Raw genomic sequence first — 19,096 nt, forward strand, 5'->3', positions numbered from 1 at the left:
ACACCCGCGTTCTATTTATCGAAAATGTTGTAATAACTTCCAAATGAATTTTTGAATGGATTTTTGCCAATGAGAAATATGAAGGCATAAAATGTTCAAATAAAGTCATATGTAGTGATTGAATATTTTCTCGTTATTTTTTCACATATTTGCACAGCTAACCATATATAAATTTGCAAATAATAATTATGTCTTAATTGATATTACAATATATTTTTATTGTATTTCTCTTTATATCGACAATTAAAGGGCTCCGCTCTTTCGCCTGCACTCTCATCCCGAAAAAACTAATCCATATCTATTTCTAAATTAAAATCATAATATTTGGCGGAGCCCCTCCCCCGCCCAAGCATTTACTTAAATAATATACAAGGATTTTTCTCATCGTTCGATTAATAAAAGAGAACTGCAAAATTAATATATTAAATTATTTTTTTTAAATGTTTTTCTAGGTGTCATAATTTTAATGGGTGCCAGGTATAATAAGCGGGCTACTTCTAAACATTGGATTGTTTCTCGTCGAATCACATAGACGTCATAGACGCACACTAATTCGCACGTATCATTAATTAATTAATTTCTCATTAATTATTGAGATATGTAGAAAACGATAAAAGACTTTTTGATTCAGTTATCGACTCCTATAATACCTGTCCATAAGAAGGTGTTCGCTTATTATATAGAGCGTGGGTAGTTTTCGGAAGTATATCCAAAATATTAAATGCTTTTCTATGTAGTACAGAAAAGTGTGTGTGTGTGTGTGTGTGCAAAGTATTTATTTTTAATAATGCATTTGAAACTGAATATATATTAAGTTCATAATGGGGTCGTTTTATATTATAATCTCCATATGAATCGTACTACTGAATCTTATATATGACAGTTTATTTTTCTGCTCATATTATATCTGAAAACAATTATACAAAGTGAATTTAGAATTGACTTAAAATTATTTAACATCAAAGAAATGCATCAGAGTTAAGTACGTAGCAGTAATCCATTATACTATAATGATTATAGGATTAATTTTTACATAATGCTTATTGTTATACCGTTAAAGTATCGTTATTTTCTCTAGAATTCGAAGATGGTAAAATATAGTCGTTTTTGAGCGGTTTGTCGCGTGTTCCTCACATTTTTATTTTGCTTTGAGAAATCCGTTTCCTTTCACATGTCGAGATAACCCGAAAGCAAGATCTTCCGCCGGTCTCACTCGTGCAAGAACCTTTGCTATAAGGAGCTTTTACGATTTGATGAACTAGACAGTTGAGACAAATATCTCGCTTTCAACACCGGAAGAAGATACACGTTAAGCGTAACCGGCGAAAAGAAATTGCCGCTGGAGATAAACAAGCGGTTATCGAAGAGTACCTACGAGAAGGACATCGGAGACGCGTGTCTCGAAGATAAGTAAGAAATTACGTAAGCTGCGCCGGGAAGCCGCGGAACTTTTTCAGCTCGTAAATAAGGAAAACCCCTGCCTTACGTAATCGTTGCACCGCGACGGAATCAGATGGCTGTAAATTGTCTTAGTCGTCGTCGTCGTTGTTGCTGCTGCTGGAGCTGAAAGAGAAGGCGTGCGCGCTGGTTTGGGGATAGTCTGCGTCCGTCGTGAAACAGGAGAGACGGTTTAGGCGAGCTGCTTTTTTTCCCTCCTTTCTTCCATCGTGTGGAGGAAAAACGGAGGACGGTTGGGGTTACAGGAGCAGACCACACTTCGGGCACTCGTGTCTCCTGCAGCGGCAGTGGAGAAATGCCCCGAAATATGGAACGAAGGTGTTTAGTTTCTCGAAATGTACCTCTGTGCGACTTGCTTTGTGTGCAGAGGGAGCTTATACTGACGGAGAGGCGCAGCAAGTGTCAACTTCTCTGTGGCTGTTTGTACCTAAAAGCTATACTATAGAAGTATAAACTGACAAACACGTAGAACGACATGTTGTGTAATATAGTATAAAATATGTCAATTACTTAAACTTGTGTATAATTATTTTATAATTTTTATTCTGTCTTATTTAATGTGCTCACAATCAGTCATATCAATTCTATTATTATTATTATTAATGTAATTATTATTTGACAGATTGGGACAATAAGTTTTAAATATTACAATTAAGAGAGAAGTATATTACGTGGTAAATGTAAAATAAAAAAACATATTTAATAAAAATCAAAAATACATATTTTAATTACATGTATTTATGTTAAAATAGTAATTGAAATATTTTTAAGTATCCGAAAATTACATGTTATCAAATAACAAAGTAAGCGAGATCGACTTTCCCGTATATATATTTTTTAAACCCTAGATTGCGATTTCTTAATATTAAGTGTAAAGTATATTCCCATTGTCTTTGTTTTGATATCTCTCATTACAATAACGATTAATATAAACGGATTGAAAACCATATGAATTTAAGACCGTATGAGCTTTGAATTTACCAAAATTTTGCTTTTAAGACAAAAAAGTCATTCTGTTAAAAAGGAAAATATTATTTTATTCTCAGTCTTAAAGAAATAGCGGAGTAAAATAACTGAGAGAATTAGGTCCAGTGGACAGAAGCGTGTCGCTTGTGATTGAAAGACAATAAGAGGACGATGGAAGTGTGAAGTTTCTCGTCTTTCTAGGCGAGAAGATCCATCTCCGAGTTTCACCCGTCTTAAGGTGTAATGACGTCATAGGAAGTTTGCCAAGTTCTGTTGCGTATCTTAAGTCGTATTCTTAGTTAATATTTTATTTTGTTCGGATCTTATGTTCCAAAAATGTTTTAGCGGTAATTTTCGTTATATTCCGTCTGTAACGACGAACGATGTGAGCAAGAAGCAATATATATAACTTATATAAGTATATAACTTTATACTTATGTAAATTTTTCAATTACAGAAAAATTTATGCCAAAATAAAATAATAATTTAATGTTTTCAAGAGATCTAAAATAATTATTTAAAAAATTATCAATGAAAATTAAATCTGGCCATGAGAGTCAACGCGGTTATTTGTGCGTGATAAATCAAAATTTATTTATTAATTCTTTTTATATCTTTGTCCGAACGTTTCGGCTGTGCATTGAGCCATTATCAGCGGCATAACAAATTAATAATTTGGCATAACAATTTAATAATTTTCACGATCTCTGTTACGCTGTGGATGAGTGCTTCGGGACTGGAAAGTCGGAAAGCCGATCCGCTCGTAACGTGTTGACGTGCGGAATGCGATGTCATAGTCAAATGATCAAATGACCACGATATCAATTTTCATACTTGCGTTCTTCTGATAACTTGACTATGACATCACATTCCAACTATACGTCAACACGCAGCAGTAAGAGAATTGATATCGTGGTCATTTTTACTCGTTGCGTCGCGTAAAATAGTCACAGTGCGGTCTCGATTTGCGCGATACTTGGCGCGAGACACTACCGTGTCTCTTGATCCATTATTCAGCAATGCGACAAAGACGACACATAAGCACGTCTTATTAGTCGCATTGCTGAACAATGGATTTTAAAAATGACCACGATATCAAGTCTCATACTTGCGTTCTCCTGATCACTTGACTGTGACACTTGACTTTACATTCCAATCATACGTCAGCACGTTACGAGCAGATCGGCTTTCCGACTTTCCAGTCCTGAAGCACTCATCCATAGCGTAACGGAGATCGTGAGAATTATTAAATTGTATTTGTTATGCCGCTGATAATGGCTCATTGCGGAGCCGAAACGTTTGGACAAAAATGTAAGAAAAATTATAAATAAATTTTGATTTATTACGCACAAATAACCGCGGGTTGACACTCATGGCCAGATTTAATTTTTATTGTTATCGAGATTTTTAATTATTTAATTTAAAACATTATGTTAAATTATTAAAACTTTTGTTTAAATATGCGTTTATATAGATATTAATATGCAATCAATTTAGATAATATGAAATATAATCGAGATAATTCTTTATATCGAAATGAAATTGACAAATATATGAGAAATTATTTCTTCTTTACTTACCGTACATACACGCGATGTATTTTGTCCGATTTTTGAACTGTGGATTTTTTATTTAAAGTTAACGATAAAGAACACCTATTTTAGAATTCACGTACAAAATACGTTCCGTGTTAGATTGGCAGCTGCGAGTATATCTTGAATATACCGAATGCTAGACGATATATTTCGATCACGTACGCAGCAGCAAAAACGTTGATAGTTTATTCCCTTGACCAGCAATAAAAAGAAGATATATCAGAATATTTCTTGTAAATCTCTTTTGTAAATCCGCTAAGGCGGATGTCTGTGATTCTTGAGAGGGCTAGAAAATGTGATTTGCCATATTAATCTCAGTCAAGCCATAAATAGCTAGTATGAATATAGGATTATAAGAAAACTCATTGAAATGCATTATGAGGAACTGTTATTATATAGTAATAATTAATATATTTAATTACTTATTACAGTTTGATCGTTATCAGTATTAAAACTTTCCGCGAGATACTTCTTAATAGCTGCGCGGCATTTACGCGAGCCCTATTTACAACGTATCCACAATGAGAAATGATCGGCCCTAGGAATGCCGCATCATGAGAAAGAAGTTAATATGAAGAAGCGCGTCAGGAGAAGAAGCTTCGCAAAATGTAATGGCGCAATTCACACGGTCTTTGCGCAAACGACGATCATTCTTCTTCCGAAAGGCGCGCCTTTCATGCGCAACGACGTGTCCCGGCGATAAGAACCGGCATTCGCAGGAATTCATGAGCCGCGCTTCACGATGAACGAGCCTCGGATATGGGGAACGCGGGATCGAGGTATCAGGAAGAGCTCGTTCCCGCGGAATCGTTTGGTAACGCGGTCCAAGAACATTTCTCATTCTACCGGGAAGCTCCCCTCGCCTCGGGATGGCCTGATATTATCAGGGGCAGACGAAAAAATTATGCGGCTAATCAAGAAACGCGAGTGTCACTCCCCGCTCGATGTATCAAGTTGGATCTGCTACGAGAAATGACCTCATTCGCGTAAGACGTTTTCAGCCAATGACGTAACGCCTTCTCAATCGTGATATCTTATTTGATTTTACTTTTGCTCTCTCATATATCCGGAACGAGTTTTTATGAAAGCGATTTTTAAATTGTCAACAACTTTTTACATTTCAAAGCGCGATTTAGAAATAAGAAATATTATTGAAAGTAAATATTTTAAATTTTATTGCGTATGAGTAAATTTTTATGTACTGGATTTTAGAATTGTTTAAAAACTTTAATTTTTTTTTTGCTACGCAAAATAGGAATAAGGCACAGTGAAATTGGAAATATCTAATAATTGTAGAGAGATTGTCACGAAACTTTTACTGCGTCGTGCATAGCACTTTGAGAGTGCTCAAAGTCGATCACAGAGATGAGAGAATCCACTTCGCGCGAAAATCTATTTCACACACAAATTTTATGTGTAAAGTTCAATATGGTCTAAAACGTGTTCTCCAATCGATTAGTCAATGAATATTCAATGTGGTTTCCACGTGGCGTTCGTGCGATTGCAGTTTCGTTCTACTAGTTTATCCTTAGATCTACGATCGTCGCGTAGCTCGTAACTTGGATAGTTACGCCCGCCAGTGCGGTGGTCTGGTGGCACAGAGAGGGTCCTCCGGTACTTCCGGTCCTCGCACGGAGATTATTATCCCCGCATGGTCGTCATCTCTCATAGAATTTTCACCGCAATCTATCGGGGTACCTCAGTCGGATGTCCCGGTCGAGCGAGAAAAATGTGAAGGGGTTCGGTGAATCGATGTGCTTGCATTAAATATCTTGGCACGGAGCGCAACTGCGGGCGCGGATAGTTCGGCACGTTCCGTGCGAATCGTTTTTCGTGGTGGCGGCCGATTTCTCACGGAATCGCGAGTTCTCGTTGTAAGTCTGAAGGGTATGTACAATCGGAAATCTACGGTAGCCGCGGTCCGTTAATGAATCGTAAATAATCCGAAAACTCTGTTCAATCGCAATGTCAGTCACGGTCGTGCGGACCAGTTTACCGACCGTGCCAGTCAACGTGATTGACGCTGCGATCGAATCTTGTTTGGATTCTCGTCACTATTTTATTATTTTACTTTTTCACTTTTTTCGATATCATCTCGCAATAGCAAAATAATTCCTGATCTTTGAAAATTTGATTACGCTATAATGCTATCTTCTTTCTCGACTTACTTGTTATGTAATTACTCAAATTATTTTCATTTTTGTAATCAGAACGGTTAAATATGATTTATCCTATATATTCTTTAAAAAGTAAGTTAGTATAGTGTGATAAACGATTATAATACGATTATAAATTAGTTTCACAGGAAATAGCTTTATTACAGTAAATCATATATGTAACCTTATAATAATTCGTTCAATTCTCTGCAACGAGATTTTTAGTGCAGAGCACGAAGTTGGAATATGATTCGACATAGGAAAAGTTACAGAGTTCACGCACCGAAACGATTTTTGTCGCTCGTAGGCCGAGCACGCGTTGGTCGCATTGTTAGGAAAATGTGTCTGGGTGCTGGTGAAAACGAGTCTCTTGCTGGAATCGAGTAACGTATCGACATATAAGCAATGCGCATTGTTGCGCTTGTACCTAGCGTTTATACACCGAAAAAGATGTAGTATTTGCAAGAAAATAGATTTCTTTGAATTTAGTTTCCTTAATTCAAAGAAGTATTGGATAGGTTTAAGAAAACATTTTTCTGAGTTTAAAATATTTTCTCTACCTAATACTTCTTTGAATTAAGGAAACTAAATTCAAAGAAATTTATTTTCTTGCAAATAATAAATTGTTTCTTTTCAGTGTATATACCGAATCGAGTCGTAAAATTTAATTTCATCCGCGAATCGATAAAAGAAATTTCACCCCACGTTTAGTGACGTCGTCGCAGCTGTTACGTTGCTGAATAAGCGGTTCTTACAGGATAGTTCTTAATCTTCTGTATCTTCGAATTAAATATTATATTAGTGATTTTGCATTTCGCTTCAATATTAACTTCCGAAACAGAAGCGAAATGATGCCTCAATGTAGAATTTCACTCGATTATGCTTAGCGCGTTAGTAACACAATTGCCTCGCTGTCGCCGCTTTGTGTCGATCGTTTCTTCGCATGTTCAACAATACCCGCGGGTGTATGACAATAGGATTTCATTTCGCGTACATGTCGATGCACGGAGAACGCTGCCGTTGCGCTTACTGATGAGGGAAATAACGTTTGCCGATAGATATGCTCTAATACCGGTATAGATTCTCTTTCGTTGAAACGCTGCATCTAAATCATACTGTATTTTGATTAATTGAAATTGTATAGGATTGTTTCAAAATCAATAGTATACTAGTATAAATATACGAAGTACAAATCTTATATCTGATATTTGTGTAAAACTATTCAGTTGCAATATTGATTTTTGTTTCATTGTCGTTTATCAAATATTTAAAATATTATTGTAAAAATATAATGTATTATAAATTATGTGAAATATTTACTGGACGTAATAGGTTAGTCGATAAATATGCACATCTCATAAAATGTTTTTGTGTAAATTATAATAATTTTCCGCTTATTTTATTACACAGTTGTTTTTAAAATATTATTTTTGTTGTTATATTATATATTTTTTAAATTCTTAATTAAGAGATGTATCTGTGCAACGAAAGATAGGCACTCGAGATACAGACACAATCTCGATCTCTATGCAAAGTACAAACATCAAATAATTTGAAAGGATCGCTTCAGACTGAGATACTTGTCTTCATTCACGGACTATTACTCTCAAGAATCTTACTTTAAAGAGATGTTTGTATATTTAACGAGATATTTCAATATGTATTGCGTAATAAAGAAATATAATATATACTATAGATCTTGAAATAAGTAAATTATTTCAAGTGCCTTGAAATATATAGTAATCGAAAAAGAGACATACTCCACGGTTATATCATCTGGACACGAATGGTTATGCATTCAATGTACTGAAAATTATGTAATAGAGTTGAAACTGGAAATTATTTCAAAATAACGCTTATTAATTCCTTGTCACGAAGTTGAATGCTAATTACAAAGAAAGATACGGCCAGATATAATGCGGGTGCTGTGACAAGGCGATTTTTGCGAGGCAACTCACGACTGTTTTTCCGTAGCTATGTGTATACTCCGTGACTGAAAAGTAAGCGAAAAGCAAACCGAGAAGGACAGTGCGGAGGCGAAACGAGGACATCGCGAGGTGCGAGGCACGGCCAGGGCAATAATATCAGTAAGGTCGGGCTTATACTGCGGCGCGAGGTTTTCCCGATAGTTCGAACGCGAACTTTCCGCCCAAGTTGCAAAGCTTTAAAGCGAAGGCTTTAACGGGGCTTCTCGCGCCCAGCGCCAACTCTCTCTCTCTCTCTCTCTCTCTCTCTCTCTCTCTCTCTCTCTCTCCTCCCTCTCTTTCTTTCTCTCTTCGGGATGAAGTCGTGCGAGGAAAGGGGAAAAAAAAGATCAGTACGAGAAGAATGCCCGCCACAGTAACTTCACAGGCCTGAATATACCCGCTGACCTCTCACACTCCCTTTTCGCGTCAATATTCTCACGTTCGGAGTTTATCCCGATCGATGCGGTGCGCGGCATGTTTTCCATGGGAGCTTTTTATTATTCACATACTCTCCACGCTGCGAAGACGAGGTGCGGCGCTCCTCCGCGCCATCGTCGTCCCTTAACTAGCGGGTAATTACGAGTAATTATTACGAAAATTGCATCATGAAGTTCCCAAGCTCTGAAGCAACTTCCAAATCACTTTGCATGATATTCTAGACGTATATATATATATATATATATATATATATATATATATATATATGTGTATTTCTATCTATATAAAGTACATGTATGTATACATACATGTTATTAGAGTTTAAAATGTTACATATAGTTACATATTATATTGCTGCGCGTATCGTTAAAACATTTTTATATATCTGGAATTTATTCGTATCTTTTGATAATAATATATCTACATATGTTGTTTTATATATCGAGTATCGCGAGCTCGCACATTTCAGAAGAATTCCCAGCGAGAACATCCATCGTCGAAACGTAAGTTTCCGATGGATATCCGTTGATTCTCCAATGACTCCAATGACTCCAATGATCCAAGTTATTCATCCTCGAGCTGGTATCCGCGATAATCGAAAACGAAACGTCAACGAATCTCGGCGCGCGCGAAGAAATCATGGCGCGGAATGACAAAGCGTCATTGTCATCGTCGCAGGTCCGTCTCAGGACTTGCGACTCGTCGGGCATTTCAGTCACGTCGAAGTGTAATGATCGGTAAATAACAAATGACCGTGTCTGTCGGCTGTCCTCATCCTTCATCGTATAAGAGTAGCCGAAGCTGCTCGAACTTTCGCGTGGGAGGACGAGGAGGCGCCGGGCGTCGATTCTTCTTACAAGCAGCGCGCGGCCGGAAACTTGCGACACGCGACTCCGCCCCCGGAACTCCACTTCCGAGCCTCAGAACGTACAACCGTACCGGATGATACGTTTTTTTTCCGACGAAAGTTTTGGTAGTTGCGTTATCTCGCCGAGAGTGGCAATTCTTACGGAATAGACCGCCTTTACACAATTCTCTCTCTATAAACAACCTGTGTATTAGCAATGCGAATATTATTCGCGCGCGAATAAAAGTCAGCGTCGCAGGGTTGTAAAAAAAAAATAAACTGATGAATTATGCAATGAAAAGAATCAATAGTGTAAAGAGGCTAAATTTTTATTCCTAGATTTTCTATGCACAATACAAATTCTTATTTGCATATATATGTGTATTGTTGTAATCTTACGTAACGTTTCTTGACACAATAAAACAACCTGTTATAATCCTGTTATGTAAATATATGATGCGAAGCTACAAGAAAAAGAGAAAAGCAAAAGAAAACACACGTTTCTATTTTTTTTTTTTTTAACAGAATGTTAAATAAAGCGATCCGACGTATCTGCTATCGAGTTTCCTTACAAGTGTAATTTATGCGAAATTACTTCCCTTATTCGGGGGACGCTCGCCGGCTACTGTACTGAACTGAAAGAGACGACGACGGTGCGCAGTCAGTCGTTCCGCATGTAATTTGCACATTGCATCTCTGCTGGGAGAATTATGATACTGCAGATACGAGATATCTTACTTATGTTCCGTTTCAAAATAGCACGCAAGGCATGGAATTTCAAGAAGTTGGGGGAGGGGGTGAAGATGTTGCATTGCGGTGTCGCTCGATGACTTGTTTCCCCTCCACGCAATAAGTTTTGTAATTTTCTCAGTTGCGTAACTTTCTGAGTGGCAGTTTTCCGGAACAATGACGCTCTTGATTCCTTTTTCAATTCTTCCGCAACGCAATCTCGATCTCTTCAGATCAACCCGATCTTCACGCAACTCGGATTTCTTCAATTTTCCGCGCGCACTTTTTCTCGAGTATATTGAGATTAATTTCAAAATTTTCCTACGTATAAAATTATACATATTTTAATCAATAAATTGCAACGTTAATTATTACGTTATAACGTTACAGTTGCTATATAAGAAACCACACGGATTAATTTGCGGCAGTCAAAATTTCTATCATCGCTATTTCATACCGTCCTCGCTCCAATCTACTTCAAACCACCCAAAATGGCGGACGATATTGGACGCTATTTTCGTACGAGGATCGCGTTGCGGGTCGTAAGAATACAGTATCGCGACTCTGTTCGCCGCCTCGTTTTCTTCCCATACAATAAGTTTTGTAATCCTCTCGCGCGGTTACGTAACTTTCTGAGTGGCAATTTCCTCGAACCTGCTCGCGCCTAGTTTCATCCGTGATCCTACGATGTCCCAGAGCAACCTTTCAACCCGACCGTTCCTCCTTTAACCGCGAGAACGCACCTTCGACACACCCTTCTCTTTTGACTTGTCATCATCCCATATCATACAGCTTTTGGCAGTCCACCTTCGTCATCTTCATTTGATAGTAAGCTTCTTATACTTCGTCCTGTCATATCGCTTATCCTTGAGATTTATTTTCGGTAGGCCGCACAATAGTTCTGGTTTTGAAAAAAGTTTGGAGAAAAGGTGTGTGAAAACGAACTAATATATATATTATACTACAGGTGTAATGAGAATCAATTGAACATGTTAAAAAGTTCAAATATGGAGACCCTTAAGTAAGAATCTGGCCAATTTGACAAATAATGGTAGCTGCGTAAAAACAATACACTCTATGTAGAATTTATGTATTAGTTAGAGACACATGACGACATGTTTTGTATGATAAATCATAACAAATAGACTGGGTTTGTTTTGACGCTTTTGTTTTTATATTTTGGATTACTTCTGCCATGGTTTGTCAACACCAATCAGCACACAGTCGATCAATGGCCAGACTCTTACTTGATGGTCTCTACTCAAATACATTAAAACTGCTGTAAAACTAATTGTAAGATGAAGAAATCTGAATCAAAATTAATATAATTAAAGTGTAATGTAATTAAATTACAGATAAGTAAATAGAAGGCAGTCTTAAAAAAAATATGATGCTAAAATCTATGAATGGGGATTTTTGAGTTGAAAGAGATAATTCGATTTTTATATTAAGATTTAAAAAATCTAGAAATAAGAAAGTCTCGACAAAACGCTTGTCATATTTTTAATATTTATTTAATGAACTCTTTAAGTACATAAGACGTCTTAATAAATTGCAACATTTTGATGTATTTAATACTGGTCGATAAAGTTTTAGCGCTATAAAAGGCTGACATTTATTTAATATTATCTTTGGTCGCACCCGCGGAATTATCGGCGCGCCACTATTATTGCCTTAATATTCTAAGTCGTTTACTGCGCAATGAGCGTTATCGTGCTAGGATAGAACAGATGTACCAAGATTACGGCATTGTTCACACTTAATAGCCTAATTCCCAGTGCATTAAATTCCCAGAGCGTCAAATTTCAATGCGTGCGATTTCTCAGTCTTCTGACTTTGCTATATCCTACGTTGGCCGTGGGTCAAGTGTCACTACGAGGAGACGATGCAGACCTCCACTCGCTAGGACCAACTCTTTCGATTACTCGCCCCTCTCGACTCTTGATGATACCATACTCCCTTCGAAGCGCACGCACGTATACACGTAGACGCTTCAGAATTGGTGCCCTTAAGGACGGCACTACCGTGCCGTGAGGTTGAACGGCCTCGTGAGATTTGGACGTTCGCGAATTTAACTGCTGACTTCGCTCGATAGAACATCCCCTAGTTACTCGCTAATGGGCTTCGTAAAGTTTAAGCTCGCTTTTGAATACGTATGATATAGGTGAGATTCTGTTATACTAGATTGATTGCTGAACTGGAACTGCTGGAATGTTTATTCTGCTCAGAAGTGCTCTCGTGTTGAAGTGGCATATTTTATAGCATACAATTTGAATGAATAGAAAAGAGCCTTATAATTATATATATTAACCTTTTTTTATTTTTTAATACAAGCAATTCTTGATACAGATACACAAATAAATATACAATAAATAGGCAGCGTATATAGTGTGTGGCATTACGTTATGTATTTTTGATATTCCTTCCGTTCCTCATCTTATTTTAGAGAATTTGTTTCTTGACCGCGCAGAGATAAGGATAAGTTAAACTGGAATCGAACTTTCAATATAATTGCGACTAAAGTCGACGGTCGAGAATCACGCGTGCGCCGACGGGATTATACGGCCACTAAAGTTCCGTAACACCAGTACCACCATATTCCACTTTATGCTAAAGCCTGATGCAGTAGTAACTCAGCAATTTCTCCGATCTTTCGAGTTCTTTCCGCCAGAGAGGAAACGAGTGGTCTACGAACTTTCCTCGGATACTGCTCGGATTCTCGCATTTGCAGTATCTCCGCCATTGTACTTCCCTTCTATTCGAATTGTACAGGTTGTTCGAGCAGACATCTAAGACCTTAGTGTTTCACGTGCACCCATCCCCCGCGTCTCCTCGACATATATACGTGCTGTATTATTTACCTCGACGGTTCATCTTCGCAGTCACGCGCATTTAAATTATCTTTGTTCGCAAAATGGAAGCACGCGCGATTCTAACACACATACTATACTGTAATTTATAGGATGAGTGGAGGTCCGTAATAAATCTCACGGTCACAATGGACCGCGGTAAAGAATTATTTCAGTTACGTATATAAGACAAGATATACAATACATTATTTAAAAACTCGACATAGCTTTGAACCTTCGGTAAAGTATTCATGATAAGACATTTTTTATCACGCGTTTTGTTTATTTATTATATAAAATTTACATAACAATTACTCATTACTGTTTATGATTATTTGAGGAAAAAAAAACAACATTCTAATAATAAAATTTTAATGTCACGATATTTAATTGTTAATATTACAAAATTCTTAATATAATTATATTGTATTTTAAACAGTAACACAATAGGTGATAAATCCTGTAATACATACATTAGGAACATATTATAATGTTTCAGTTATAACACATAATATTCCTTTATTATTACGCATAATAAAATAACATATTATTGAATCAAACAGTTGTATCGACATCGCGAGATATGAAATCCATTTCGCGCATCTTTCACTAGAATTTAGAGATCTATGTAACAACGTTAATATTCCATTTTACTCGAGAGGAGAGCTCTTCCACCCGCTGGCGACAAATCCTTCCGAGACGAATAGCTACGCGCGCGAGTTGCTCGTCAGAATTACTCCACCGCTCATTGTCTGACCCGAAACGCTTATTAATGTCGCGGCGTTCTGAGAGTGATAAATTGCACCGCCTGCGTATCACAGCGCGCGCGAACATTTTTCCGGAAAATGCCGGAAGGTCTTTGTGCTCCCGCGCGTTTCTCCCCCCCCTCCCCCTCCTCCTCCCCAGCGTTCTCATTTTTCACGGTTTTCAGTTATGCGAGCGGACGCTGATGAAATTGGCGAACGGGAGCGCGGCAAAGGGCCCCCGATGGCGCTGCGTCGCCGCGCGTGGAATCTGTTTGCTCATTTCTATTTACGAGGAATACGCGACCGTGTAAACCGCCATGTTAATAGAATACGCTCGTACCACATCCCAAAGGAGGCATATGGGCTACGGGATTGTAATCGGCGCTGCCTCGCCATATCGTTATCGCAATCGACCGTGTAGCCATCCACGGGCGGAAACTTGACTTCGCTTACGAAACACGAGCGCGTGCAAATTCGATCTCGCATGATGGTCTTTCGCGAGGTGATGTCTTGATCTTCCATAACATTTCGCGAAAAAAGAAAGAAGAGATAGAGAGAAGAGTCTGGGGACTTATTTTTGGAATACTCGCTGAATTCTTTACTGTTTTTAACGTTACACAATATTGTTCCTCGGAAATTGTCTCTATTTTATTTAAGATATAGATACCGTACAGGCGTAGATTTTATATACATATCCCAATTTTTTAATTTTACACTAGAATTATAAATATATTTAAATTTTAATATTAAAAGGCTAATATTCAATTAGCCAAATAATTTTGAATCTAGAATTTAATTAAGTGGATATAATAATTATTTTTTATATTGTTAATATCACTTGTTGCAAACACTAATATATGTACCTATAAATATTATATTGATACAAAGAAATAAATTAAAACATTTATTTTATTTCTTTCTCATTTAAAAATTAAAATTCTAGGCCTCTATCAAATGTTAATATAAAATTCTGAAGGACAAAACTGAAGAAAATATTAAAAAACGTTCCAGAATATCTATTATCTCTTTTTTAAGAACAGAAAGTCGTTTGAATATTTTAATAATATGTATGTTAATTTGCTAGTTCTTTTATATTCTCTCGAGAAATGAATAAAAAAATGTTCTCAGATATTGAGCAAATATAATTGATAAATTATAGATGTCGAATGGATTGTATTAAAATCGTTTTGTAGCTTAAAAAGTAAATTTTTTCTCAAAAAATGAATTCATCCAGGCATGTATCAATCTGTTCACAATTGCAATCTAAATTATACACGATATATTTTATTTTGCCTCATCGCAGATTGCAGGACAGAGGATGATAAAAATAAATATCATTTCCCCGACCTCGACTTAGCTCGCGCAATTGCCGTCGACGTCGTCGTTCGCGAGTCGTCGATTTATCTGAACGGCAAAATCCAGCTTCTCCGATCGCAGGTAAAAGGGAGGGGAATGGCGCACTCATATTGCTGCGAGCCGATCGAGCGTATACCGCGACGAATTGCGACGAAGCGAGCAACGGAATAAAACGGCTAGAAAAGAACGGACCCTTCGGCAATGCACTCGATACCGAAATCGACGATACCATCCATTTCGAAATATCGCCAGCGCAGTTTCCGAGCCAAGTGCGCGACTCGGTATAGGAACTGGTTGGAAAACTATGGTGGACTATCGTAACGGCGCGGCGGGGGACACTTTGTACAGGCATTTGCTCCGCTTTTCGCTATCGTAACGGCAAATAAATATTGCTTCAGTGCCGGGCAAGATTCGACGCGGCTTAGCGCGGTGAAATACGGCGTGGACCGTGAGTAAAGCGCAGCGTGCGCTTTGACATTAACGGCATTACCGCGTTCTCTTTTCATCGCGCACAGCCATTAGTTCACATTAACGTGAGAAGGAATTTCTGTTTTTTGCTTAATAATTTCTAAAGAGTAGAAAACACATTGAAACATATTCTTTTGTGATATGACACAGCTGTATACGCGAGAGCGTGAAGTCTACTACGTGATACACGTTTCTAACGAGATTATAAATATGTGTTTATAATTTTGCCTTCTGTTTCAAGACAGTATATATCTTAAAGGAATAAATATTTCATAATTATAAGGGTATAATGGATTTTATATAGCTTCTATATGCATTGTACGATATATCTCACTTTACGTTAGTTATAAAATTCTATTTCTTCTCTGAGTTTTAAATTTTACATACATAATATAGCGCATCCTGCATATTTCACATATTCTTATTATCCTTTCATTTAAAATTCATAATTTGCATGCGATAATTTGCGTATTGAAAAAGTTTCGTTTTATATTTATTTGCTGTGAATTTTAATCGTGGAAAAGTTGTCGGAGCTGCGCATAGACAGCAGACGGTACAAAGATAAAATCAGGAATAAAGGCGAACATGGCTAAATTTAAAGGCGAAGTGGAAAATTTTACTAGTGCTGTTTTCCGCCGAGTTCAAAGCTACAGATCAAACAACTCGGATTACGTGCCGCGACTGGAGGGAAGTTTGGAAAATCATCCGGCGAGTGGGCAGTGTGCTCGTATTGTTCTCGTGACCGGTGTTTGCTTAACCCGCGCGCCATGACTATAACAAGAAGTTATTGTTGCCACGGAGTGCGGAGAATGCGGAACCTTATTGAATTCGCGCAAGGTAGCAGTGAGGCGGGTAGCCTTTGCGTATCGAAAGCCGAGTTCGATAGCTTTCATTTCCCGGTGTTCATCGAAAGTTGAGAGAGAATGCTTTATTGGCGAAACAACTCCTCGAAACGTAAAAGTTTGTCGAGGTAATATGGAAATGGGATACGAATGACGTACACACACACACACACACACACACGCGCACACACACACACAATCGTAATATATGGTATTTAAGAATTTGAGTTAATTAATTAAATCACCAAATTCACCAAAATTATTAAATTTTTTAAAATAAAATGTAAAAAACAATTTATTTCTAAGGCTTTTAATACTACATATTTAAATTCATTCAATTTAATAGTGAGATAAAGAAAACATAAATTTTAATTTTTTATTTATATGCTTTAAATAATATATATTAAAATTTATTTTAAAAGCTTTCTGTAAATCGATAATATCGTTAAATGTTACACGTTATTTATCTTCGCTACACAATTTATTAGCGTAGTTCGATATTAATGATATTTTGGATTTTTTATAAAAACTGATAAAATTTATATATCGCGCTTTATAAACTTTCTCATGTTTTTGTATTTTCCGCAACGAAAACAACAGCGCGAACTGAAAAATTCCCGTTTTATCAGTCATACATTAATTTCACCGTAAAGCAAGTGAATTTAATTTCACAGGTATATATAGTAAGAGCGTTTTTAAGGTATACCGACCTTTTTTTGATCCCGTCACGCTTTCGTTATACCCCGAGTCTCGCTGTGCGATTTCCGCAATTTTCACATGTACCTCGTAACAATTTCAATTTCTACCCGCGCCAAAGTCCCATTTTCCCCGACATACAATGGAAAATTTTATCGGACGCGCTCTATCCCGGCCTTCTTGTCCATTGCACGGCCGTTCCGTTGGGCTTTCCGATGCCACCCCCTCGGAAATCCGCCCGTTCTTTTTTATCCCATTCTGCTACTCCTGTGGGATTATGATAATGACAATCTCCGCGATCGTCGAAAGCTCGGTTAATGGCAAGTCGAGCGATTCATATAAATTGAATGAAACCCGCGCTGGGATGCATCATACAGGTATATTATCTACCACATGAACGTCACTGGAGTACATTAATTCCAGACACTGCATTTCTCTGAAAATAAAAAAAATGACGAAACAAGTTTTGTTATTGTTTCCAATTAATCTTTTATTTTTTTAATAATATTAATTAACAATGTTTGATTGCCTGGAAGCAAAATTATTTCGCTATCATATATGGGTCAACCGGAAAATAATTGAAAATATAATTATGAATATACTTTCTGTATACATTACATTAAACTAATATTGAGAGATAGATATATCGATGACGTTACACAAGTTAATGTTTATGAACGAGTATAATTGCAAGATGTTAATTAGCATTTTGTAAATCGGATGTCGTATCTCAGACAGAAGTGCATTAACATCGTTTATAAACATACGCGCGGTCGTCCAAATTATACAAATACGGACAATTAATTATTAGTGTGTTTAGTTATTATAGTGCATACATTTCTAAATACATACTTACTTGTAAAATATAGTGCAAAACTTTATTGAAATAATTGTCAACAATTAAAACCAATTTGTCGTATATTGTAGATCTTAGTATATCACTGTTGCAGATATACACCGTTATAGCGCGATGCGGCGAAAGTGATAGGAAGCAGCAAGCGTGTGTATATATATGCATGCTTTAATACGCTTTACGGTTATTAGTTTGTAAATTATTTGCCTCGATCTAAGATCAAAGAGGATAGTGGTATTCTTGGCGCGAACAGCATCGTGCTTCGTGATTGCTAAACGCAATTGTGTAGAGGAACCATGAGTAATGGCGTGACGCTTTATAATCCCGGAAGTTTGAGCTTAATCAAGTACTTATTACAATTGCCCACGGTATGCGCAACCCGGCAACTTTCAGTCCACTCGCAGCTGCAGCTTCTGATACTGTAAAGGGTTCCGCGTCTAATCTCGTTTGAATGTACGCTGTACTGAGTTTCCATATTCATCTAACTTCGACTTTGACTTTAGCGTTGAGTTATATAGCCCGCTCAATGTTTCATCAGATAAGATTTGTCCGCGGGTTTACGCGCCTTGTTACGCTTTCGATACACTCTCTTAGATAATATTTATTTCCAGCTGCGACAATGACACGCGTGAGATCTACAAGTATTTACACACTGCTAAGTATTTTTAATGACTAAAAATTTCAGGTATCTATATGTATTTCTATACGTTTTTTATGATTTCTTTTATATAGATCTTGTAAAAAAATAATTTTTTTTATCGAGAATCTAGGATTAGAATCTGAATATAAATAAGGAAAAAAGGATTCGTTGTCAAATAAATGTTGGTTTAAAATTTAGATGTAAGGTGAAAACATAATTTCAAAAATTTTATTAACATTATTGATTACGAGCTATTATCTTTCAAAAAAATTAATTTTATTATTTATTCGTGTATAAATTAAATAAATTGTGCGTCTGTTTATCTGTGTTACATTATGCTTTCTCATTACTATCATCAGACCTGTTTTTACCGTAAACTGTAAACTAACCAAGTTGTGGATTAAGACTTTACATATTATGATACGCGCGCTCCGCGCGCGAGAAGGGTTCATTTATATTTTATATTATAGCTTGGAGCCACAACAACTCT

The 19,096-nt window shown here is 37.0% G+C and overlaps 1 protein-coding gene across 8 annotated transcripts in view; it reads left to right on the forward strand.

Annotated features, from left to right (window-relative positions):
• Nucleotides 1–19,096, forward strand: part of LOC139812652 (protein amalgam) — a 294,458-nt gene that overhangs the window by 155,298 nt on the left and 120,064 nt on the right. The gene's annotated exons all lie outside the window — the stretch shown is intronic.

Source organism: Temnothorax longispinosus, chromosome 5 (genome assembly GCF_030848805.1).
Source record: "Temnothorax longispinosus isolate EJ_2023e chromosome 5, Tlon_JGU_v1, whole genome shotgun sequence".
NCBI lineage: Eukaryota > Metazoa > Arthropoda > Insecta > Hymenoptera > Formicidae > Temnothorax > Temnothorax longispinosus.